The sequence below is a fragment of the Leptonychotes weddellii genome, chromosome X, assembly GCF_054177405.1.
Source record: "Leptonychotes weddellii isolate Sample4059 chromosome X, ASM5417740v2, whole genome shotgun sequence".
Taxonomy (NCBI): Eukaryota; Metazoa; Chordata; class Mammalia; order Carnivora; family Phocidae; genus Leptonychotes; species Leptonychotes weddellii.
This window is the reverse complement of record NC_138385.1, coordinates 58,770,988-58,797,917: the sequence shown is the minus strand read 5'-3', so window position 1 is coordinate 58,797,917 and position 26,930 is coordinate 58,770,988. Positions and strand designations below refer to the sequence as shown.

Genomic DNA, 26,930 nt, shown 5'->3' with positions numbered 1-26,930 from the left:
TGTCCTGAAACTTTCCTTTTACTAATTTGTCCACAGGAATTATTTTGTCAACACCCATTCTCTTAAAACCTGCTTGTAGTATTTTGAAGTTCTGGATGTATTCATGTTCTAGCTTAGCCTGGAATTTCACTTTCTTCAAGGCAATGGAGCCAGGGAACAGCATGTCCATAAACTGACAGTAGGCAGCCCCTGAGCACAACTGTTCGATCTTCGTCAGAGTCAGCTGCAGAGGCTCATTGATCCAGGTCAGCGTGTCATGTCGACTTAGGTTATCACTGGTGACTGATGTTGAATATACGTTCACTGCCATCTTCGGCTCTCGGCGGGACCGCATCCACGGCCTGTGCCCGGCTTCGGTTCCGTCTTCGTCTTGTTCCCAAAATATTTTTAAATTAAACAACATACTTTTAAACAACTCACGGGTCAAAAAAGACATCACAAAGAAAATGAGAAAATATTTTTAACTGAATGACAATGAAAATAGATTAAAATTTGGGGCGTACAACTGAAGCCGTGCTGACAGGGAAATGTGTACCTTTCAGTCCTTAATCTTAGGAAAAAAGAGAAAGGTAGAGTTAATTACCTAAGGTTCTAGCTTAAGAAGTTGGGGAAAACAAAAACAGAATAAACCCAAAGTAAAGCGAAGAAGGGAAACAATAAAAGGTGTAGAGACTCTAGGGGTGTCGGGGGTAGTGATGCACGCAGGTCGCACCTAGGTGCGCCCTTGGGGCCTGGCAGCTGTGCTCCTAGGTTTATATCTAAGCGTAATGAGAACATACATCCACAGAAGGCTTGTACAAGAATGTCCATGGCAGCAGCATGTGTAATACCCCAAGCTGGACCCTACTCAAATGCCTGTACATAATAGAATGAATGAAGAAGTCTGGGTGTGTTCACATAATAAAATACTATTTAGCGGGCGCCTGGGTGGCTCAGTCGGTTGAGCGACTGCCTTCGGCTCAGGTCATGATCCTGGAGTCCCGGGATCGAGTCCCGCCTCGGGCTCCCTGCTCGGCGGGGAGTCGGCTTCTCCCTCTGACCCTCCCCCCTCTCATGTGCTGTCTCTCATTCTCTCTCTCAAATAAATAAATAAAAATCTTAAAAAAAAAAAATACTATTTAGCAATAAGGTTAAACTACCTCTGGTTCTTGAGCTATCTGTGGCACATAGAGCAGAAATTTTGCAGACGTAATTATGAGTGAGAAAAGCCAGACACAAAAGAATATATACTATATGATTCCATTCGTATAAAGTGCGCAGACGGGCGGAACTTGTACCGGCGGCTTCAAGGCCAGTATAGTGTTCACCCTTAGTGGGGCATCATGAATGGAATTGGACCTGAGGGGGACTTGTGTGGAGTTAGTGTTTTGCGTCTGATCTGAGTACTGATTACATAGCTGTGCTCAGATGCGGAAATTCATCGAGCTGTGCTACGTTTGTGTATATGTCTACATGGATATTTCAGTAATAACACAAAAAGAAACTCATAGACAACGTTTTCTTTTTTTTTTTAAGATTTTTATTTATTTATTTGAGAGAGAGAGAGAGAGCACAGCAGGGGGAGAGGCAGGGGGAGAAGCAGGTTCCCTGCTGAGCAGGGAGCCCGACTCGGGGCTGGATCGCGGAACCCCGGGATCATGACCTGAGCCGAAGGCAGACGCTTAACTGACTGAGTCACCCGGGCGCCCCTCCTGGGCAACATTTTCAACAAAGTAGGTGACAGCGTATCCCCATGAACTTCAAAATAAAAACAGATAAGGGCAAGTCACTCACAGCCACAAGGTCAACAAGTGGTTGGCATAGGTGTAGGAGAAAGCAGAAAGCGTTGACAGACCCACCTGCAAGACCTGACAAACAGCAGAATTCCAAAACAGCAAACAGGCATTCCCTCCACCGTGTGGCAGTCCAGTGTAAGGACAGCAGTTGAAATGGGAGGGGTTTTGCCCTGCAATAAAAACCGGGTGAGTAGAAGGGACCTGTGGTCAGAGTCCGAAAGAGACGGAGAAGTCCAATCTTCAATGAACTCTTGAAAAAGACCCACCAGATCTTGCTTCCAGGAACAGGGTCCCACACTGAAGAGAAATTGCTAAGGATAGAATTGACATTGAGTAGAACAGGGACCATAAAGAAGGAGGAAAGGGGAGGTTCAGATAAAAGTGGACAAGAGGACCAGAGCCAAGAACTCCAGTGAAGCAAGTCATCCCACTTCTTTAACAGACATAAAAACAGCAGAAGGGGAGCCTCTGAAGTTAGAAAAGCCGCCCTGAACCATACCTTCTAAAAGTTCAGGAGAACTTATTACACGTAAGAGTGAACAACAGATGGTGGCTGGTTGCACAGCTCTGAATATACCAAAACCGCTGAACTGTACACTTCAAATGGGTGAATCTTATGGTTTGTGAAGTATGTCTCAATAATGCTGTGGAAAAATTGAACACAAAATTATCAAGGTCACATCCCACACAAAATCATTATGAAGGGGTGGGGGGAAAGGGGGAATCGAAAGCATTCCAGAAGGACACACTCAGAACACAACAAATCTAAAATATATACTGTTTGTATTTTTTATTTTATTTTATTATGTTAGTCACCATACAATAGATACTGTTTTTAAAAATTCGATGAAGTTAATATGTTTACTGCTAAAAACTACATGCTGTTTAAAAATTAATTGGTAGGCATTAAGAAAACTGTGTAAGACAGGGACAAACAATATAAAGCGGGATTCATAAAACACAGAAATGTGGTGACAACTTGGGAGATAGAAGAATTATTTTGGAAGTGAAAGCTAAACCAGAAGAAAACAAGAATGGGTAAACATTACAGAAAATGCCTGGCTAAGGGAAAAGGGAAAATGTTTTAAATAAAAAAGCAGTAAAGATAAACACAACTTGAGAAAAAGTGGCAAGTATTAAAGATAGCAAAGAAGATCTGACTTTTGGATAATAGGATTATCTACAGAAGAAAACCAAAGCAAGGAAAAAGAATAAATGCTAAAAACTAATGTTAAGGAAACTTTCCTGGAATTTAAAAAAAAAAAAAAGATTTACTTTGATAAAGCATACCATGTACCTGAGACCAACCACAAGACACACTGTCGTAAAATTACTAGACTTTAAAGAAGAAAAAAAAAAAATGTCTCAGACATTTCAGCAAAAACAGCAGATGATTTATAAAGGAAAGAAAACTAGATCACCCTCCAACTTTTGTGACACCAGTGCTTTATGCCAGAATAAAACGGAGTAACATATATTTAAGATACTCAAGGGGAGGAATGGGAGCGAAGGACATGATACCTGGTAAAACTGTTAAGTATAAAAAGTACAGACATTTATCAACATACAGGAGCTCAGGAAATGTTCTCATGATCCCCTCCTAAGAAATTTGCTAGAGAATGAGCTTCAGACAACCAAAATGATGAGAAAGGCGTCAACTAAGGACTGGTGGCGAGCACTAGTCACTTGCAGAACTAAGACTAAATGGGGGGTTAAAAGGGGAGAGAGTAGAGTATGTAGTGTTTATCTGCTCAGTGCTCAGGTAATGTAGATACAGTACAACTATTTTTAAAAATGGAGAATTGGGGAAAGCATATGCAAGAAAAAAAGAACTGTTCTCAGTAATTATATTGGTGGAAATGTTAGTGTTATTCCAACACTGTGTGTCATGTGAGATAATATAAGTGAGCAGTTAGGAGATATTCTATCATCCTCTGTCCTTGAGAAGTAAGACTTCTAGTGTGGAAAAATACAGATGAAAAAAGTTTAAGTTAGAAATAAAACACCTGTAGTACTGAATAGGAACTCATGAGAAATTGTATTGAAAAGTAAACACACACACACACACACACACACACACAGCTTGTGGTCTTGAAATACCATTCCCATTAGAAGAAACCAGGATGTCTTAGAGAAATAGCTAATTCCAAGTCCAGGGCAGGAAATAAGACAAGATGAGCTGGGAACATCTTGTTATAAAGACAGGGAAGAAATTTTCAAAGATAACTAGGGTCATAGCAGTAGGACTCGGAAGCCAATTTGAAAATGTTTCCACTGGCCAGAGACAGTTTGGCTTCAAAAAGGGTGATTGTCAATAGCAACAAGCACTTCCAGAGCCCACATCTGGGTTTCTAATACCATTCTCTAACTTAAACAAAACAAAACGGGGTCCCTTAGGGAAATGGCTGCTTCTAGGCTGGGGCAGAGAATATACAAGATGAGCCTGAAGCATCTTTTAGTACTAGAAAACAAGCACTAAAAAAAAAAAAAAAAAATTCTGTTAATGGGGACACAGCCCAGCTGAAAGAACTCTTGCTGGCCCAAACTGGAAGAATTCTAGCAGGAAAATAACAGTATTGGATTACAATACAAAAAATCAAATAAATCTCCATGGGTCTATAGTGAAAGAAAGAAATGATCAAAGAAATAAATGGAGAAGAGACCAAGCTCCCCTACAGAAAAATTCTAAATAATTTGTGTATGTATTCCCGTCTCAAGGACGTGGAGCATAACTCCTCCTTAAGTGTGGGCTGTTTAGTGACTTGCTTCCAAAGATGACAGTTTGGAAGTGGGGGGGGAGTTCACAGTTGGGAATCTCACAAACACTGCCTTAGTCGGATGATCTAGGTTAATCTCAGCAGTGAGAAGTGATGTTGACAGTGTGTAGCCTTAATTTGATGTGATAAGAAGGGCACTTCAACCTTTATGATACTCTTCCAAAACCCATAACCCCGGGTCTAATTATGAGAAAAACATCAGGCAGCCCTAAATCAAGGGACATTCTGCACAATACCTGCTGAGTACTCACCCAGACTGCCCAGGTCCTCAAAAACAAGGAATATCTGAGAAATTGTCACAGCCAAGAGGAGACTAAAGAGACAGAGGACCAGAATGTCCCATTCTGGATGGGATCCTGGAACCAAAAAGGATATTAGGTAAAACCTCAGGGAAAAAGTAGTATAAGATGCTAATAATAGGGGAAACCGGGTACAGACAGAAAGGAACTCCATACTACTCAATTTTTCTATAAATTTAAAACTATTCTAAAATTTAAAAGCTTATTTTAAACATATTTTTTAGAAATCATTGCAGTTGGTTAAAACCCATCAAATCCATGAGTCATAATTATATTTAAAAACAAAAATTGTTCAGTTTCAGAGGATAAGGAACCCATTGATTACCTTGACAAGTGGTAAAGTGAAAGAATCAAGTGTCGATATTGTCTTTTTTTTTCCCCTGGGTAACTACATAGTAGTAGATGAGGGGAAGCCTCTCTTTGGAAAAGCATTCTAGTTAATAAAAAAAGAAACGTTAAAATTAGGAGTATCAACTTTTTGAAACCCCCAGAAAATCAGTGAATCCAGGCATCAAGCATCATCAGCTGCTAACATCGCACCACGTGAGACACAGGTGTTACGCGCCACCTGATGAGGGAACACGGCCCCTGCTAGAGTCATGCCGAAGGGATCAACCCTGAGTCACATCAGGCCTCTGTATCTACTTGCCAGTTGGCAGAAATACAGAAGACCCTGTCGGACTGCAGCACGACTCTGCAGTCAGCAAGATCCAGATTTGGGGAAACTCAACAGGTCAAATGCTCCAGTTTTCTTCGATAGATAACTTGTAAGGAAAGAAAGGGATGGGATTGGAGCCTGTAGATTAAGAAGATATCAAAATGGGATGCCTGGGTGGCTCAGTGGGTTAAGCGTCTGCCTTCGGCTCAGGCCATGATCCCGGGGTCCTGGGCTGGAGTCCTGTATCGGGCTCCCTGCTCAGCGGGGAATCTGCTTCTCCCTCTCCCGCTCCCCCAGCTTGTGTGCTCGCTCTCTCTGACAAATAAATAAATAAGATCTTTAAAGAAAAGATATCAAAATATTTGTAAATGAGCAAGACTAACCTTAAAAACGTTATGCTAAGTGAAAAAAGTCAGAGCCAAAGACCATATATTGTTTGATCCCATTAATAGGAAATTTCCAGAATAGGCACATCTGTAAGAGACAGAAGGTAGCTTGCTGGCAGCCAGGGGCTAGGGAGAGGGAAGAAATGGGAATTAACAGTATGTGGGCACAAGGGAGCTTTTGGGGGTAATGGAAATTGTTTTTCATTGGTGATGGTTTCACAACTCTGTAATAAAAAATCATTGAGTAAAAGTACAAACGGACATCTCTGGCGTCTAGGGATGCACTCTTGGGTCATAAAGCTATAATAAACTTCAGGAAGTTACTACTATAAAAGTTGGTGTAGTGGTTACGTTTTGGGAGGAGAAGGGGAGCAGTTCTCATTTGGAAGATGCTCCTGGAGAAGCCTTTGGGATAGGTACAGAAGCTCTATTTCTTGGCCCAGATGGAGACTACAAATGTCTAGCTTCCTTATAAAAACTTAAAAATTATACATATATATTTGTGTGTGTGTGTGTGGTTTCCAGTATCTTTTGTTTTACAATACAAATTATTAAAAAAAAAAAAACACAAAGCTTGTAAGCTGTTGGAAGAGATCAGATCCCCATTTGTTTCATTTTTTTATCATAGTAATAAGTCTCTTTCTCATGGGCAAACTCAGGGTAGCCAGGAAATGCTCCTTTACGTCACAAAAGGAAAACAAAATTAATGCAAAAGAGGGAGGTGACAAATGGTTGAATTTCTTTTGGGTGTACACCGCATAACAAGCACCATTTGGACTTCAGACCTGTTCCAAACAAGTGTCAAATAGCACAGATTCTCTTTTCTAGTAGGTTCAACTGCCCGGTGACTTACAATTTCTCTCTTTCTCTCTCTCTCTCACACACACGCGCACGCACAGAAATGTATAGCTGTAATAAAGGAGCTGGATGGAGGGGGAAAGTCAGCTGCAGTCCCTCCTTCCTGACATACCACAAATCATTAAACCATAAATATTTTTTGAGTCTTTTTGGCTTGCTGGGGTTCTGTTGGGCAGTTGGTGTTTTTGTTGTGTGTGGATGGCGGGGGCGGGGTGGGGGGGAAGGGGCGGTGTTTGGCCTTTTTAGCAAGACATCTTTCCCAAAATGGAATTCATTCTGCGAATTCAGCTTGTTTGTTTTTGCTTTCTTGTGAAGATCACTCGGAGCATCATCGTTCCTTAACTATTATTTAACAGGTCCTGTATTAAGTAACAGCAGTATTCTCGGCAACTCTGCTGGCTCCGGGGCAGGCAGCTAGCTGCCTTGCTTGTTCTCATTGTATGCGGTTGTGTTCAGAGTGGAGCCGAGGCCCCTGACATTCCCTCAGTTTCTCACCCCTGCTTTCTCATCTTTCCACTGTAGCAGAGCTCAAAAGAAGTACTCAGCAACAGGAAGATCAGGAACAAAAGGAGGAGGATGAGGATGATGAACAAACACTGCGCAGAGCTCGGGAGTGGGATGACTGGAAGGACACCCATCCTAGGGGCTATGGCAACCGACAGAACATGGGTTAGTCTTCCCACAACAAGACGGGACTACAGGGGTCACATCTTCCCTGCTGAGGAAAGCGGTGCCGTCTTCCCCTCCCTGAGCTGCTTCAGCTGTGTGCAACGAAGGCAAAGATGCTCAGTCTCGCTTTGCATTCAATAAAGTGTCAAACAGTTCAGCGTGTATTTGTACCCCAGGTAATCTTGTTTTGGCATTCTCCTCCTCCTCGTGGTGTCTTCCACTTTCTTAAGTGGAAAGAAAAAAGTCCTGGGAAGTGGCTCTGTATAATCAGTGGCTGTATGAATGCTCTTAAAAAAAAAAAAAATAATAATAAAAGTCCGTTCTGTTACATGAGCCTGTGCAAGAATTTGGATATCAGCTGCTTTTTTTTGAGGGGGAGGGGGTCAGCTCTGGGCACCCGAGCTTATGGGCAGACCCTTTGGTGTGGGCAGTGAATTTTCTACCATCAGAGCTGCCCAGAGGAGCTGGAGCTTTGCTTTCTCCTTCCTGCCCTCGGAACGAGCAGCTGGGCGATGGCCCAACACTCTGCCTTACAGGGGCGAGTGCGAAGGCCAGGACTTCTCCCTGCCGCACAGCACTGTTCTCAGCAACTGGAGCTGTAAACAGATGAACCAAAGCACTCCTCTCCCTAGTCTGCCTCGGCCAGGAGAAAAAGGAGAGAAACAGATAAGGTGCCGTGAGAGTCGCCCTTGTGTGTGCCGCTGGGGCTGGGACCTTGGCTCTCACAGAACTATTTGCCATAACCCTTAGGGTGAAGAGCAGCTCAGGCTGTAGCCCAGCTCCCACGTGGGCTATCGGAAGACCATCCTGGCCCGGCACGGTCTGCAGTGGGAGCTGGGCCACGGCAGTCATTTTGCTGCTTAGGAAGGTGCTCGCAGCCATGCCGATAGCTGGGTGTGGAGGGAGGAGGACGGCTCGGATGACGTGGAGGGCTACCTACTTTCTGCTGTAGAAGTCCTCAGCTCTTGGGTTGATACCCTAAAAAAGCAGCCATGTGTTGAAACGTGATCTGTGTAGAAAACGTGCTTTTGTTCTATGTGGCTTAGGCATGCTTAGGTTTTTGGTTTTGTTGTAAGATTTTATTTGAGAGAGAGAGAGAGAGAGAGAACAAGCAGGGGGGAGGGGCAGCGGGAGAGGGACAAGCAGACTCCCCGTTGCGGGGCTCGATCCCAGGACCGCGAGATCATGACCTGAGCCGAAGGCAGACGCGCAGCCGGCTGAGCCACCCAGGCGTCCCTTAGGTTTTCTTTTTTTTTTTTTTTAAAGATTTTTTTTATTTATTTATTTGAGAGAGAATGAGAGAGAGAAAGCACATGAGAGGGGGGAGGGTCAGAGGGAGAAGCAGACTCCCTGCCGAGCAGGGAGCCCGATGCGGGACTCGATCCAGGGACTCCAGGATCATGACCTGAGCCGAAGGCAGTCGCCCAACCGACTGAGCCACCCAGGCGCCCCCTTAGGTTTTCTTTTAAGAGGAAGATGACTCAGCCTTCCCATTCTAGCCTCTGCAGTCTGGCTTAGGTTTGAACAGGAGACTCAAGTCCCCGTTGTTTACGGGGTGGTGAGTGGAGGGCCGTCAGGCGATGAGTAAGAGGTCGTGTTCAGTGAGAGAGGACAGAAGACCACCAGTACTCTGTATACCGTTTCATGAAAGACTCCCCTCACCCTCACAACATAAGCTCCTGAAACTGCTAGAGCACAGATTAAGTTTCCCCAAGGATTTGGGAAGCAAACATTCATTTTTAGCTCTCTTCCAATTACTGCCAGGTTTCCTGTAGTGATGACCTATTTCCTGCCCTCGAAACTCCACCCTGAGTTCCTTCTCAAAATGGGCCAGGTTGGGGTTACCCCCTTGGCCTGAGTCTATTTAAAGATGGGCCTTCCAGAAGACCCAGCTCCATGAAGCCTCCTCACACATTCTGATACCTAAGAGGTAACCTAGAGGAGGTGGGTTTCGATCCCGGCTTTTACAAATTGCAAGCGGTGTGATCTTGGGCGATACAATTTCTCGGGACTGCTCCTGTTGCCTCCCTGTCTAGGGATGGGCTGTAGCAGGGGGTTGTTCAATAGTAGCAGCCATTAGAAGAGCCTGGAGCAGCTGAAGGGCAAGTGCTTTCGCTCTAGGCTCAGTGATTACAGTCAGTCCTCGAGGAAGGGAACGGAAACGGACAGGGACAGGGCGCTGAACCCAGCACTTCCACACACCGTGAATGCAATGACCCTGCGAGGGAGGTAGCATCGTTCCCACCTTACAGAAGAGAAAACAGGCCCCGGGAAGCTGATTGCCTCAAGTTCATACTAGTCAGCTGGCCTTCTGTCATTTCCCCCATTTGCTTCCCAGTTGCGTGTGCTTGTGTGTGTCTTAAAGCTGCTTAAAAGGGAGGGAGCCGCTTTAAAAAACTCCAACCCAAACCACCACTTACACATCACTGGAGCTCTAGAAATGCCTTCTTGGCTGACTCACCAAAGAAAAAGGTTATGCCAGCTCCCCCGCCCCTTCCCCCTCAGCTGGAGGATAGGAAGACCGAGGGGGCGAGCAAGCCCTTCTTCCTCCATTTTCCTCCGAGGCACAGTCGTCCCGAAAAAAGAACCACCTTCTCGACTCCCACCGCGGCCGGCTCTCTCCGGGTCCTAAAGCGAGCTGGGTTTGGCGGACTCCCGGAGGTGAGTTCACCAGATAGTAGTAATACGGCTTCTTAGTTTACCGAGTGCTTTCCTTCACAAACGCTGCTTATTTCGTCCTAACAACCTGTCAGGCAGGAGATGATACCTTCATTTTACGAAGAAGGAAGCGGGCTCAGGAAGAGACGGCTCAGCCACGCAGCTACTAAGTCGATGGTGCAAACCTATCAGTGTCGCCAAAATCTCTGCCCTCAGTAGCGCTCCCGTGGAGGCCAAATGGATTTTTAAAAGGTGAATGCTGAGCACTGCCTTTTCGTGCCGTTCTGCGGTGGTTTGTCCCTTCCACGCGGGTTCCTCCCAACGTCCCTGTGAGAAAGACAGGGCAGGGCACTGGATGAGCCCATCGCAAGCGCAAGAGGTTGGTGGCAAGAGTCCTGAGCTGGGCTCTCCGTCCGCCACTCCCGAGCAGAGCGTCCCCAGGCCACCCTGGTCACCCAGGTCACTCCTGTCATTTAAAACCACCTGCAAAGGGGGAACCTTTTGGAACTAAATCCACCTCTCTGTACCCCCTGAGCTCCACAGGTCTCCCCCATTTACTCTGCGCCTCCTGCTTTGCCCATTAGCACAAGACACCTGGCCACCCATCTCTGTTAGACACTCTAGGGCAGGACGGTATTGTTACCATTGTCTCCGTGCCCAAACAGCTCCCTGACAGCTGCACAGGGTTTCCTCACTGTTTGTTTTTAACCCATTCAAGGAAGGTACAGCTTAACCTGGCACGGTTCACTCATATGTCATAACAAGCACATGTGGGTTCTAGTCCTAGCTCTGCTGTTTACCTTTGCCCCTTCCAGATGCACGCAGCCTCTGCCCTCCTTACCTCACAGGCTCGAGGGAGGCGCAGGTGAAATCAAACACGTGAACACCCTTCGAACAGTTATAAAACGTGGCACAAGGGTGAGGAATAAGAGCCGTAGGCTGCTGGTAAGCGACGTGGGGGTTTTGTTGTTGTTGTTGTTGTTGTTGTTGTTGTTGTTGTTTTAATCCAGTGTTTCCCAACCGTTTTTGAACCCCTGCCTCTCTAACGCTTTCTCAATCTATTGTCCGTATATCACCACCGGCAAGAGGGGTCGTGAAATGCTTTTCTTTGTGTGCTGACATGACCCGCAAAGGGAGAGGAATGGTTATGCGCAGTGGAAACGGAGAACCAGTTTTTACGCATCTGCTCGCCAGGCCGCCTTTGCCAAATGTGTGTGAAAGGATGGTGAGCGAAGTCTTAGACTTCACGGGGGCATAGGAAGGTGGGCAGCAACAGCTCGGTGGCACGATGCTCAGGGAATAACCCCTCTCCTTTCTCTCCGTTGTTTTGTTTGTTTGTTTGTTCTCTAACAAAGCACTTCTTTTTAAAAAGATTTTATTTATTTATTTGACACAGAGAGAGAGCCAAGTAGGCAGAGCGGCAGAGGGAGAGGGAGAAGCAGGCTCCCCGCTGAGCAGGGACCCGGGGCTCCATCCCAGGACCCTGGGATCACGACCTGAGCTGAAGGCAGACACTTAACCCACTGAGCCACCCAGGTGCCCCCCCACCCCGTTTCTCTAAGTTTTGGGCAACAATTCCATGCGTTTTGCCCCACAGGACCTGGGGGGGGGCACATCAGAGACCTGCTCGCTAGGGGGGAAACCCCTACTCAGAAACCTCCCCTTCCCGAGGCCCCCACATCCCTCAACCTGCACGGGAACACCCCTGCTTCTGATGCCAGGCCCACCTGCTCTCCCCTTCCAGTCCTAGCTGATCATTAATCTTTTTTGTTCCTTTTTTTTTAATTTAAAGATTTATTTATTTATTTGAGGGGGGGTGAGGGGCAGAGGGAGAGGGAGAGAGAACCTCCAGCAGGCTCCACGCTCAGCACGGAGCCCGACACAGGGCTTGATCTCGAGACCCCAAGATCATGACCTGAGATGAAATCAAGCCACCCAGGTGCCCCTGATCTTTAATCTTTTAAACCCTCTACCCCAGCCTCTTACTTAAGGGCCCCTACATATTTTTAAGCCAGTCGAAGCCCCCCTTGGTCCAAGGCCTTCCTAGACAACTAAAACCAGACCCAGGCCATGAATGCATGAGGCTTGGAGGCCAAGTGCTGGGAGGAAGGGTTTCTGCCTGGACTCTGAGGCCTTTGCACACTGAGCAGCAGATGCCACCTCCGCTCTCCTGATGCCCTTGGCCCTGGCTCAGAGAGATGGAGAGATTTGCAGAATGACCTCTCACCAGCTTTATGTAACCTGTCTTCTCCCTACCTGTCCACCTCCTCCCTGGGTGAGCTCCACACACCTGTGGCTTCCCCAGTGGCTAGCGCTGGCCCCGACCTTTCTGCTCAGCTCCCAGACCTAGATCCTACCATCCACTACCCAGCTCCCCTTGAGGAACACACATAACTCAAATTCAACAGCCTTGAAATGAACTCATCGCACTCCCCACCCCTCTCGCTCCCTCAGAGCTGCTTAGGTCCCCAGAGCCTGCTTAGTGCTTATCCAGAGAAGCTCCGCATTGTTTCCAGCTCTTTCCTCCTGACAAAGCATGCATTCAGTGTCTGTGGAATGAATTACTGAGTGAATGAGTCCCATCATGAATCACACTTCTTCATCAGGCAGATTCACAACAATCCGGCCTCTCTCTTTTCATATTCAAACAACTTTACATAAAAGACAACCCAGAATCTCTTCACCTTAAAACAGCAATCATTTCTCTCTCAGACATCCTTTCATCCTATCACTGAAGATACCACATTTTTACAAAGTGCATTCAGTGGAGAGGTCTGCTTTTACAGCTTAGCATATCGTATACTACAGAGTCTGCCTTACAATAATTTTAATGACATTTTTAAAAAGATTTTATTTATTTATTTGAGAGAGAGCAAGCATGGGGCTGGGTGGCGGGGGGGAGGGGGGAATCAGAGGGAGAGAGAGAATTTCCGGCAGCTCTGCGCTGAGCAGGGAGCCTGGGGGCTCAATCCCAGGATCCCGAGACCACGACCCGAGCCAAAACCAAGAGTTGGATGCTTAACCGACTGCGCCACCCAAGCGCCCCTAATTTTAATGACTTTGAATGATGGCAAATTTGTCTAAAATATTGCTATGTAAGAGCTTACTTACCCAGCTCCTGATTGTGAGCATTCGTATTGTTTCCAGGTTTTCCCTGTTTGTTCCTGTATTCATTTAACAAAGGAAATTACCTTATTTTCTGTGTGCACATGAGAAAGATCCCTAGAGGGAGAAAAGTGTGGGGGTGCTTAGAGGCCAGGAGTGGGAGGGAGACTTTTCACTGAATTCCTTATAGTCCCTTTTGAATTTTGAATCACAGGAATATACTGACTATTCAAAATAAATATACCAAAAGCTTACCAAGCATTACAGTAGAAACTGGGTGTAGGGCGCCTGGGTGGCTCAGTCGTTAAGCGTCTGCCTTCAGCTCAGGTCATGATCCCAGGGTCCTGGGATCGAGTCCCACATCGGGCTGCCTGCTTCTCCTTCTCCTACTCCCCCTGCTTGTGTTTCTGCTCTCACTATGTCTCTCTCTGTCAAATAAGTAAAATAAAATCCTAAAAAAAAAAAGAAAGAAACTGGGTGTAGGGGCGCCTGGGTGGCTCAGTCGGTTAAGCGTCTGCCTTCAGCTCAGGTCATGATCTCAGGGTCCCGGAACCGAGCCCCGCGTTGGGCTCCCTGCTCGGTGGGGAGCCTGCTTCTCCCTCTCCCGCTGCCCCTCCCCCTCGGCTCATGCTCTCTTGCTTTCTCTCTCTCTCTCTCTCAAATAAATAAATAAAATCTTAAAAAAAAAAAAAAAACTCGGTGTAGAAGTGGGGTCTACGATCCCAAACTAACCCCTGATATGCGCTCTCCCAAAAGTAGCATAATGTACCTTGGGAACCGAGAGGGGAGAGCAGGGTAGAGAGAGCAAGGGTAGGAGTGAGTCAGGCTGCTCAGAGACAACCAGGGGCCAAGACCCAGAAGAGGAAGGGGCACTTCCTGTTTGGGGAAGGAGGCTGTATCTACCGGGGTGTGAAATCGATGGGAAACGAGACTCTCAAGGAAGGCAGAAACCAGTGTAGAAAGGGCTCTGGATGCCAGGCTCTGGGGTTTGAACTTGCTCGCAGAGACCTCGGGAGCGTTGGGAGGGTTTGAACCAGGGCGGATGCAAAGTGCTGTGTTTGACAGCAATCCTCTAGCTGCGGCGTGGAGACCAGAAAGGAGGGAGATCTGCGGGGAGCAGCCTGCTGAAGTCTAGGAGACAGTGACAGTCACCTGAACTAGGGGACAAACTGTCCCGGTTTTAGCATTGAACATTCCATGTCCTCAGTCTCTGGCAAACAGACATGGTTGGTCACCTTAGCCTGAACCAAGGCCCCAGATGCCACTGTCCCCCAGGGCCTGCCTACCCTGAGAAGTGATCCAGTGACTCCCATGGGATTTTGAAATACCCGCGCCGTTCCACCCTCCCCTCCCCCTCCTCATCAGGCTCCTCCTCAGAACCATCCCGCTGGGTCTACTTTCACTAGACTCTAGACCCCCTGACCTACGGGCATGAAGAGGTTTGTGAGAAAAACATCCCACTTACAATTGCCAGCCTTCTGTCCTTCTACTCCCCTCCATGAACCCGAGGCTCCAGTCACTGGTGCCAGAGCAAACCTCCGATCTCCTCTCATGGAGGGCACCACGGGAGGGGGGGGATCATATTCCCTCCTTCTTTGCCCGCTGGAGCCCATTGCAAATACCACCTTCCTACAGCTGAATACCAGTCCTATCAAGCAGCTCCTGGGGGTCAGACACTGACAAGGAGGTGACTAACGCTACCACTAATCCTCGCAGGGAGTAAATACGATTAGTCCCTTTTTCCAGATGAGGAAACCGAGACACAGAGAAGTATCTTGCCCAAGGTCACACAGCTACTAGCTGTCTCCTCTGTGTTCTTTGTAAATCTCTGATGGCCCCCATCCCTGCGTTGATGCTCTGTGTGCTGCTTTTTTTCTCTGCCTGCCCCCCGCCCCCCGCCCTATCTCACACACACACACACACACACACACACACACAGTTGTCAACCTCTAGAACAATACCAGGCTTATGGCAGGACCTCAATAAAAATGTGGTGACTGAAGGACTATGCATGTACGTTCTAATAGTACCTCGCCTAGGACTTGGCATTAAGTAGGCTCTCCATAAATACTTTTAATCGAACTGAAATCGCAATACCTAGCCCAATAAGAGTATGGCAGAAGGGGAAAGATCAGAAGATGACACGTGATGGCAAAACCTCAGCTATCCAAAGCTTTCTGGAAATGAGTCATTCTGAAGGCTGACGGTGCACCTTCAAATCCAGGAGGAAGATTCCTGGGGCTGCTTCTGTCTCTGAGCTTCCCTAACTTCCACCATTCCTTCTGAGCTCCCCAGTCTCCTCAATCTTCTTTTCCTTCCATTTCTCTCCTTTCTTTGTTTTTCTGTTGCTCCTTAGAAACTCCTTAGCTTGCTGGCCTATCCCAGATCCCCATTCGTTTTGGTTTGATAAGCTGGTTGCCGTCTTTCCTGGACAGCCCTTCGTGTCCTTTGCGCCTAGTCCATCTCCCCTCCCCGCCGCATCCCCTCTTCCAGAAAGCCCTCTCTGATCTCCTCGGGCTGGTGGGTGCTTCTCTCTTCTGCGTGCCTCACAGTACCCCACAGGTGTCGGTGATTACGTCTACCTCGCACCCTGGACTGTGAGTTTCTTGAGGGTTAGAATCCCATCAGCCTTAAATGTTTTACGCATGAAATTGGCCCACCTTTGTGCTTCTCGGCCACCTTTCTCTTGCTACTGCTTAATCTAAGGCAACTAGGCTTTTGTTGGTTGGCTGGATGAACTGTAACTGGGAAATCCTGAGTGCTGCCTGTTCAGGGTTTGTCTGCTGGCCTACTTCGCTTCTTCCTGCTTGTTCTACATTCCCTGCTATCTCTGTGACACTTGTCCGTGTGGCTGTAGAAAATGCCAGCTCGGAAGCATGTTCTCTGCTTTGGGGAGAAGAGAGTGGCCAGTCAGGGGCTTGGCCCGGCCCTGCCTGTCCATCTTGCTTGAGGAACCAGGAGACCAGATCGCCTTCATTTGGCCCACAAGCATTTCCTTGGGGATCTACTCTGTACTTGAGGCCCTGAGCTGGACGTTAGGGAGACAGAAATGGAAATCGATCTGTCCTTGCCCTGCCTCTGGCGCCCTGTGTGACCTGAGTCCTTTCTAGGCCTCTTCCATTTACCCGTCTGAAAGTGAGGGAGGGTAGAGAGCTGATCTATAAGGAGATGTGGAGCTCTCAACATTGTGGATCTTGTCCATGCTGGAGACTCCAGCCCTCCACATCTGCGCTTTCCCCTAGAAGACCCAGGCCTGCCTCACTTACCTCTCTCCCTCTTCTCGTGAAAATTCTGAGCAGATGTGCTCCAATACATCTCACCCTGTATGTGGCCAAGTAGCCCCAATAAGCAGTTTGAGAACCCCAGGTAGCTAGGGGAAGAGAAGCAAAGAGGAAGTGGACAAATGGGGTAACATGCTAGGTGGCCATCTAGGGTACATTGGGGAATGAAAGCACACCCCAGCAGCATACCAAGAAAGTTCCCTAAGCTTAACTCTGAAATATCTTAGTCTTTTTTTTTTTTTTGAGATTTTATTTATTTATTTGTCAGAAAGAGAGAGAGAGAGCACAAGCAGGGGGAGCGGCAGGCAGAGGGGGAGGGAGAAGCAGGCTCCCCGCTGAGCAAGGAGCTCCATGCGAGACTCGATCCCAGGACCCTGGGATCATGACCTGAACCGAAGGCAGACGCCTAACTGACTAGGCCACCCAGGCGTCCCACCTCTGAAACATCCCATTAGTCAGTCTAATTAGGGAGCTCTGAACCACAGTGGGATTTAGGGAGGAAGACAGAATTCTGCTAATCTCCCTGGAAAAGGCTAAGGAATCAATGTTTCTTCCCACTTGTAGGATACTTGATACCGCTTTTGTATTTGATTTTCCTAGCAACCTTTTTGATTACATTCACAAGATTTTTTTGAGCACCTTCTATATTCAAGGCCTTACGCTGAGAATACTGGCCTTTTCCTTTAAGACACTTATGACACATTCAAGTGCATAGACATTTCTGTGATTTTCTTTTGCTTAATGTCTGTCTCCTCCACTGGACTATCAGTTCAGTGAAGGCAGAAATCATGTCCATCTTCTTCCCCGCCAAATCTTCAGCACCTACGGCAGTGCCTGGCAAACAGTAGTCACTCAGTAGACAGTTACAGAAAAAAACCAATAAATCCAGAGGACTTGGGGCCTGGGAACGGTCTTTAATTTTGTGAAGGCAGTGTGTAGAAGCAGGCCTCTTAGCCTGAACCATAGTAGATGTTCAATAGGCATTAACTCAACTCAACGAATAATAACAGGAAACACTAACACGGTGCCTACTGTGAGCCAGGCACTATGCTACGCACTTTACACTCATTCACTCATCTAATCCTCAGAAAAGCCCTATGAAGAAGGTACTATTACTATCCCTGTTTTACAGACGGGGAAACTGAGGCACAGAAGTTCACCAACTTGTAAGCGGCAGAGCCGAGATTTGCACCCCAGCTATCCGGCTCTCAAATCCATGTCCCTAACCACTACACTGCCTTCCCACGACGAATGCTCAAACTGAGATCTAGAGAGAGAGAGAGAGCAATCTGCGAAGACGTCACAGGAATAACATGGTGGAGGCGGGCCTGGAACCCAGGTCTGCGCTCTGTGAAATGCTTCTCCCGCTCTATCATATGGTATCTGGCTGCTGATACAGAGCCCCTGGGAATAGAGGCGCCAGGACGGATCTGAGAAGCCTCGCTATCTGTGCAGAAAAAGGCCCAGGTTGACTGGGTAGGTCTCCGCAGAAGACCGGAGCCAAAGATCAGCATCTAGGGCAGAAACAAGTATCATCACCAGGTCTCCTTCCTTAAGCAGGGAAGTAGGTTGCTTTTCAGAGGTCCTCTTGGAGGTCTCTTGGAGGTCTCTGAGAGAATGGTCTCTCTTCCTGCGCTCATTTATCAGGGACTTCCCCCACACACCGCCAGAAACTCCCCAAGGCCAGATCTGCCTTGTTATAATGGAACACACGTGAAGAAAGGCTAGATGTTAGAGCGATATTAGAGAGATTAGATGGGGTGATCTGAAACCTGGTATGTGTAGGAAGCTTGGGGTGGGGTCAGGGCTGACAAAAGGGAAGACTGGAGTAAAGGTGAGGTCAAACCTCAAATCTTCAACAGCTAAAGGGACTCCGTGATAAGAGACTAGAGCGAAGCACCTTATAATCAGCTCAGCTTTAGAGGTGCAGACCTTCTGTTTGGGCTTCTTGCCACAGCAGAAGAACACCACGGCCATGGCCTCCCTCTCCAGACTAGATCTTCGGGAATGCCTCCAAACCCTGTCTGTCCTGCAGTGGCTCCCAGTCTACGTATTTTTAGGTGAGTGAATCCCAGGGGCTGGAGAGCACATGGGAACAGGCCAAGAAAAAGACCAGGAACCCCCAGATGAGGAAGGCTCCAAAGAGATTATTTGGTCGGTCCCCTCTCTCTGGGAAGGACTGTGCCTCCCCACGCAGAGAGAGGGCTACTGTTGAGTTCATTAGATTTCTCTCTTTCCAACTGAGGGGCCTGAAGGCCATGAGTGAAGCTGTGGTTGTTCTGGTTTAAAGATCACCGCAGCCTTCTCAGGACTGCCCGTTCTTTTTTTATTTCAGGTCTTTATTTAAATTCCAGTTAGTTAGCACATAGTGTAATATTAGTTTCAGCAGTAGAATTTAGTGATTCGTCACTTACATATGACACCCAGGGCTAATCCCAAAAAATGCCCTCCTTCATACCTATCACCCACTTAGCCCATCTCTCTCCGACCTAGCTGAAAAGAGTCATATTCAGGGATGGGAGCAGAGGTGGTGGTGGCCTGCAGAGTTGGTGTTACTAGGGAGGCAGAAGGTGATTTTCCAGTATAAAACTATGGTGAGAAAATTCTGGGAAGTCTGGGAGCTGCCTGAGTGACTCATTAGAATTTTAATAAAGTGCCAGTTGTGCAGTGGACTCAAAGCCTGGCAATTATCAGTGCTGGGCAAATGGGTTGAGAGCTCTCAGCTTTTCCCAGCCAGAAACTAGTACTTCATGAGCAGCCAATTACAAGGACCAAGCTTAGAAACTGGATGGGGAGAAATGTCATCTTGAAGGCAGCCAATGCCAGTCTATGGGAGGCTATACAGTCCCTTAGAGCAGAGGGTCTTAACCACAGAAATGTTAGCAGTACCAGTGAATTTGTCACTAATAGACATCACAGGTTTGCATTTTCACATGCCAGTTGTTGCAGGCATCTCGAAATTTCATTTATGCTCATGACTACCTCAAAATTCCAGTAGTTATTGGAACCACCATTAGGTCTGGTTATTTAATGCATAAACCAAGAAGCCCAGGTCACTATATCACTTTTTTTTGTAATGTTTTGAGAATTGCATTGTAATATGATGCATTTCCTTTGTAAGTCTGTATATTTTATTTTGGGTATTTAAGATTATTCGGAGAAGGGGTCTCTGGGCTTCACCAGACTGCCAACGGGGTCCGTGACCTCCAAAAGGTGATGACTTACTGAGCCTTATTGAAATCAAATCATGCTGAGCTCTTAGTCTATCTATGGCCTACCTCTAACTGTATTAAGAAAAAAAAAAAAAAGTGAGGGGGGCCTGGGTGGCTCAGTCGTTAAGCGTCTGCCTTCGGCTCAGGTCATGATCCCAGGGTCCTGGGATCGAGCCCCGCATCGGGCTCCCTGCTCCGCGGGAAGCCTGCTTCTCCCTCTCCCACTCCCCCTGCTTGTGTTCCCTCTCTCGCTGTGTCTCTCTCTGTGAAATAAATAAAATAAAATCTTTTTTTTTTAAAAAAGTGATATTTTGGGGTGCCTGGGTAGCTCAGTTGTTTAAGCGACTGCCTTCGGCTCAGGTCATGATCCCGGAGTCCCGGGATCGAGTCCCACATCGGGCTCCCCGCTCGGCAGGGAGTCTGCTTCTCCCTCTGACCCTCCCCCCTCTCGTGTGCACTCTCTCTCTCTCTCAAATGAATAAATAAATAAATAAGATCTTTTAAAAAGAAGCGATATTTCTGTAAACTTGTTTCTAGTCTTTCATATTTTCTTTTTGTTTCCCTTTGCGTTTATCTTAACTTCCTCAGACAGACCCCTTTAAAAAGTTCCAGCCCTCAATTAGGAAAATGAGGGGCCCAGGAATGTCCTAAAAGACTTGGCATCATGGTGACAGCCACCATTTCAAGTCTGGATCCCAGAAAGAGTGGGCAAACATGGGGATTAGAGAGCAGGGAAAAGAGGTCCAGAGAGGAAGAACTGTGTAAGCTGATCCTATAGGGGTGGGGTCTGTCTGGCTCTTCTAGGGAGCTCTCTTCACTAAAATGTTTTCAGTTTTTGACCACAAAATGATTTGTTTTTAAGTATTTTTTTTCTCTCTTCCTCTCCTCATCTCAAAGGACACTGTCTCTAGACAGGGATGAGGATAGAGGGCATATCCAACACTGAATATGTAAGGGCCCAGAGGTGAGAACCTAGGAGAACAGCCTCCTAATAATGCCCACCCCCCCATCTTACTAGGCTCCGGTCATCCTGGAAGAGCTGGAGGGGTGTGGAGTGGGGATGTTAGGGACCAATGATGGCACCTACGTGTCTTCAGTGAAAACACTAATAACAGATGTGAATGTTTTGTTTCGCCTGTATTTTTGAGCGTTTTTAAAAATTGTGGTAAAATGCACGTAACATCCAATCAATCGTTTTAACTCTTTTTAAGTGTACATTTTAGAAGCATGAAATACATTCAGTGTTGTGCAACCATCACCAGCCACCGTCCACCTCCAGAACCCTTTTCAGCTTGTGAAACTGAAACTTCTTTACCCATTAAACAAGAATTCACCATTTCCCCTTCCCCCAGCCTCTGGCAACCACCATTCTACTTTCCATCTCTGTGAACTTGACTCCACTGGGTACTTCATAGAAGTGGAATTATGCACTCTTTGTTCTTTTGCGACTGGCTCATTTCACTTACCATGTCTTCGAGTTCCACCTTCCTTGTTAAGGCTGAATAATATTCCATTGTGTGAGTATTGTAAATAATGCTTCTATAAACATGGGTGTTCAAATATATCTTTGAGATCCTGTTCTCAATTCTTTTGAATATATTCCCAGAAGTGGAATTGCTGGATCATATGGAAATTCCATTTTACATTTTTTTGATGAACTGCTATACTATTTTCCATAGCAGCTCCACCATTTTACATTCCCACCAACAGTGCACAAGGGGTCCAATTTCTCCACATTCTCTCCAACACTTCTTTATTTTCTGGGGGTTTTTTCTTTGTTTGTTTGTTTTTTTACCAGGAACCATCCTAATGAATGTGATGATATCTCATGGTGATTTTGATTTGCATTTCCCTAACGATTAGTGATGTTGAGCGTCTTTTCGTATGCCTGTCTGCTTGTTGTCCATTTGTCTCGACTTCTTTTTTTTTTTTTAAAGATTTTATTTATTTATTTATTGGAGAGCAAGTGAGAGAGAAACAGCATGAGAGAGGAGAGGGTCAGAGGGAGAAGCAGGCTCCCCGCTGAGCCGGGAACCCGGTGTGGGACTCGATCCCAGGACCCTGGGATCGTGACCTGAGCCGAAGGCAGTCGCTTAACCAACTGAGCCACCCAGGCGCCCTGTCTCGACTTCTTTTAAATTGATTATCATTCCATTTGTCTTCCTCTACTAGTTTAGATGCTAGACATCCTGTTTCTATTATTTTAGTGATTATGCTAGAAGTTACAACATGAATCCTGGGTCTTGGAGGTTACCAAGGTAGCTGTAACACCTAACAGTGTGAGATGCCCATAGAGGTGCCTAAGATATTCACATCTGTTCAAGAGTTATAGAGCAAATACTAATTATAAGACAGCGACTGTCCGTGTCGATCCTACAGTGAGTCAAGTACCAACTCCTTACTATCTAGGAACAAAGATAAAGCAATCATTAATTCCACCACTGTACACAGTTTATGCATCATGCTGGACACATACACAAGTCACTACAATGGAAGACAGACTGTAGTAAGTGAAAGAAAGGGTCACAGTGAATTAATATTAGGGCTTCAGGGGGAAAAAAAACATTACACCAAGTTGAGGGGCTCAGGAAGGCAGAAAAGAGAAACAGTGAAACATGGTGAACAGGACGTGGATTCTGGAATTTGTCAAACTGGGACTACAATTAGCTGTGTGACTTCCAACAAGTATTGTGATCCCTCTAAGCCTCAGTATCCCTATCCTCTCAGCTTGGTCTACAGTAAATGCTCCATATAGAAAAGTGTTCCTCCCTCCTTCCCTCCCTCCCTCCCTTCCTTGCCTCTCTCTCTTCTCTCCCTCCCTTCTTAATTTCCTTCTTCTCTTTCTCACCCGCTTTCCTTCATTCCTCTGTCTTGCTCAGAGCCTCCCTCAGTGCCTCTCCTTCCCAAATGATGTTCAGAATCATGGCTGATTATTGAGCGTCACTGAAAGCAATGGGAAACAAAATAGGGGGAAAGAGGAGAAAAAAGGGCAGAGGGACAAGAAGGAGGGGAAAAGTGAGAAGAGAGGAATGGAAAGACAGTTTGCAGGAGATGTGAAATACAAATACTCATGAACCTTAGAATTAGGCAATGGCCCTGACAGCCCTCCTGAGGGCCAGCTTCCATTAGAGGATGGCTCTCCATCTGTCTCTTCTTTTCTGGGCTTATATCACCATCTACCTAAACTGTTGCAATATCCTCTTTCCTGGCCCTCTACCTTCTACTTTCTACCCTTTCCAATCTATTCCACTGCTTGCTTCCAGTAGAGCCTTTAGAAAACATCTTTGATTACAGCCCTCTCCTGCTCAAAAATAGTCCGTGTTTTCCCACTGCCTACTCAGTGAAGTACAAATGTGTTAGCCTGGGCATTCAAGGCCCTCCTCCACTCTCTGGCTCTAACCTTTTACCAGCTCATCACCCTACTCTTCCCCTATATGAAGCTTGTGTTCCAGGCAGGCTATTCACAGAACAAATGTAAAGGGTACTCTCCCACTCCTTCACCTCTGCTCTGACTATTCCTTCCACTAGAAAGATGCTTTGATCATTCTTGCTGGACTAATCATGGACAACCCCTCCTTTGAGATATTCTCTGCAACATTTCCTAGACAACCCAAGACTACATCACCTCTGAAAGTCCGAAGCAATTTGTAAAAATAGGTTAGGTAACAGTCCTTATATCCTTTGCCCCCTCTATCCAATAAGCCCCATGAGAACAGGAGCCAGGTCTTGTCATGGTTATATTTCTCACAAGACCAGGCTTGACATTAAATTAATGATTCTGGGGCACCTGGGTGGCTCAGTCAGTTGAGCGTCTGCCTTCAGCTCAGGTCAAGATCTCAGGGCCCTGGGATTGAGCCCCGCGTCAGGCTCCCTTCTTTCTCTACTCCCTGCTCATGCTCTCTCTTGCTATCTCTCTCTCTCTCTCAAATAAATAAAATCTTTTAAAAAAATAAAATAAATTGATGATTCTTCTAGATTCCTTCTTCCTCAGTAGAGACCTTAAGTCCATCTCTTGTTCTTTTTTCTCTCTCCTGGTCATCCTTTTGTTTTGTTTTGTTTTTTGTTTGTTTGTTTTGTTTTGTGTGTGTTTCGGTTTTGGTTTGTTTTTTGTTTTGTTTGTTTTTTTAGGCCTTCCTTCTTTCTCTGGTTTCTGATACTACATAAAATAGGACACAGTCTTGGGAGTCAGACGGGCCAGGTCTGCCACTTGCTTGCTATGTGACCTTGTGCAAGTAAGTCACTTTATTTTTTACGTGACCTTCACAAGTAAGTCATTCATTCTCCCCCATTGTAGAAACAGAACATAATATCTGCCTCTAACGACTATTGTGAAGATCAAAGAGGCAAAAAAAAAATCCTCAAGAGATGTTCATTTTCTTCCTTTCTGTTATAGAAATTGACATTACTTGGAGCCCAGCCACCCCACCTCATAAGACACTGCCAACCTTGCCATTTGATCAACAGAGGAATGACAATCACTTTTGAGACAGGCACCTTAAGTTCTGACTTCATTACACCTTCAGGAAGAATAACAAGTAACTAGATCCTAGAATATTAGGCAAACAGAGACTTTGATACATTCCCAGTCTTCCCACAGGCTCCTTCAAGGCACCATTCATTCATCCCCTACATCTGATCAACTGCCAAACTCTGAAATTTCTCCCTCCTAGTACCTTTCAAATTGGTTTGATAAATAGTAACCTACTTCACGTTCCCATTGCCTCTCATCTAAATTACTGCAACTCTTAGCTGATTCCCTGCCTACAGTTTCTCTTGCTACCAGTTATCCCAAATTATCTTCCTGATACACAGATATGATCATGCTGTTCCTCTGCTTAGTAACTTTCACTGGCTTCATCTTCCCTCTAGCATCAGGCCTAATCTCCCCAGCTTCCTTCCCAGTTCCATCATCTCCTATTCCATGGTTTCCCATGCTCCCTGTACTTTTGCAGGTTATGGTGTTATAGGCCTCGGACTCCTCCATCTACAGGTCTTTGAGTTCTTCCTCATGCATGGAAGGCCTTTTCTCCACTAATCTTTCTGTCAAAATCCTGCTCTTCCTCCAAAATCCAACTTAAATCTTACCCTTTACAAAAAGCTTTTTTCTAGGTTCCCCAGTAGTAGGGAATGGTCTTCTGCTTGGGTTCCCATAGAATGACATTTGAGGGGCTCCTGGGTGGCTCAGTCGGTTAAGCATCTGTCTTCGGCTCAGGTCATGATCCCAGGGTCCTGGGATCAAGTCCCATGTCGTCAGGCTCCCTGCTGAGGAGCTTGCTCCTCCCTTTCCCTCTGCCCCTCCCCACCACGCGTTCTCTCAATCTCTCTTGCTCTCACACTCGTTTTCTCTCTCAAATAAATAAAACCTTTTTTTAAAAAATGATATTTGAACCCTGAGTTATATAGTTTTCACCCCCTGGAATGTATCCATTATTTATGGTATCAATCTTCCCCACTAGAATGTGAGTTCCTGGAAGACAAAAACATTCTTTTCTACCTGTATTAATATGAGTTAACACACACACAGAGTGTCTAAAATAGTTCTTGGCACAAATGCTACCGACTTTTTCCTTAAAGCTTGGAGTTATTTTCCCCAAAGCTTGCACTCTGAGCCTCACTTTTTTCATATTTAAAATGAGGATAATAAAATTACCTACCTGGGGTGCCTGGGTGGCTCAGTCGGTTAAGCCTCTAACTCTTGGTTTCAGCTCAGGTCATGATCCCAGGAATCATGGGATCAAGCCCTGCATCGGGCTCCATGCTCAGTGTGGAGTGAGCTTGGGATTCTTTCCCTCTTCCTCTCCCTCCCCCTCTACCCCTCCACCCTCTTTCTAAAATAAATAAATGAATAAAGTCTTTTTAAGGAAGGCACATGTTGTGATGAGCACTGGGTGTTATACGCAACTAATGAATCGTTGAACACTACAGCAAAAACTAATGATGTACTATATGCTGGCCAGCTGAACATAATAAAAATAAATAAATAAAAATAAAAACATAGGAAGGTTAAGAAAAAAGAAAAGAGAAAGGACCCAAAGAAATAAAATTTTTAAAAATAATAAAAAAAAAATAGAAGAAGAAAGATCACAAATCAGTAACGTAACCTTCTGGGGTGCCAGGGTGGCTCAGTCAGTTAAGCATCTGACTTTGGCTCAGGTCCTGATCTCATGGTCCTGAGATGGAGCCCCACATCAAGCTCCTCACTCAGCTGGGAATCTGTTTCTCTGCCTCTCCCTCCCTCACCCTCTGCCCCTCCCCCCCCTCATGCGCGTTCTCTCTCTCTCGCTCTCAAATAAATAAATACATCTTTAAGAAGGAAAGAAAATTATCTACCTCTCAGGGTTGTGAGAGAATTAAATGAAATAATGTATATTAAGTGCTGAACAGAGTGCTTATTAATAATAAATGCTCAATACATGGTATCAATGACCACATGTATATTATTTTCATCATTTCCTTATTTATTCTCTTCACCTTCCTTCTTGCAGTCCCCAACCATGTCCCCATGGCTTCTAGCACAGAGATTTCACATGAAGTGTCCTCCAAGTTTGTTGGATTATTAAATTACATTTTATTTCCACAAGTTCTTATATTTATGGTTAATGTAGATCTAATAAGTAATCACAAAGTCACAGGAATTCATCTGTGATAAACTAACCACATTCTTGGATTTCTAAAGGCTGTGGGCCAGCCACTTAGGACACTGGATTTTTGCTTCACCCTGGCTGCTTGCCTATAGCATTCCACACACATATACACCTTGGAACCCCAGAAGGCCTTTCCTTGTCTGAGCATTAGTGGTTTTTGTCCCTGTTAGCTTTCATCTGCTGCTTGGTGAATTTTGAAATAAAAACTTCTCCATGAGTTACAATTTAATGTAACAAATATTTATCATGAGTCATCTCCCTGTGCTTGGCACTATGCTAAAGGCTGTTTTCAAGGAGCTTACTGTCTAATAGGGAGAGGGCCAGACATATGAGTTACTAACTACACAAGCAGCAGAGTGAAACAGGACCAAAGAGAAGCGTAAGTAATGTGCCGTAGGTGTGTGGAAGAGGGAACCCTTAATTCCAAGCACAGAATCACCAAAAATATCATTTAAGGGGGTATCATTTCAGCTAATCCTTGAAGGCTGAGAGAATTTTGATAGGCAGAAAGCTGAGGAGAGGGTAGTCAGAATAAAGCAACAGCATCTCCAAAGGCAGAGATGTGAAAATGCACGGTGGGTTAAGGGACTGGGGAGTAGACTAAAGTG

At 45.9% G+C, this 26,930-nt stretch overlaps 1 protein-coding gene across 1 annotated transcript in view; it reads left to right on the top strand.

The window, feature by feature from the left end:
• Positions 1 to 9,547: 9,547 nt before the first annotated feature.
• The window catches only part of DGAT2L6 (diacylglycerol O-acyltransferase 2 like 6), a 36,529-nt gene continuing 19,146 nt past the window's right edge, over positions 9,548 to 26,930 (top strand). The window contains exons 1-3 of the mRNA XM_081808713.1: positions 9,548 to 10,083; positions 10,176 to 11,025; positions 17,599 to 17,942. The gene's annotated coding sequence lies outside the window, so the exon portion shown is untranslated. The remainder of the gene's footprint in view (positions 10,084 to 10,175; positions 11,026 to 17,598; positions 17,943 to 26,930) is intronic.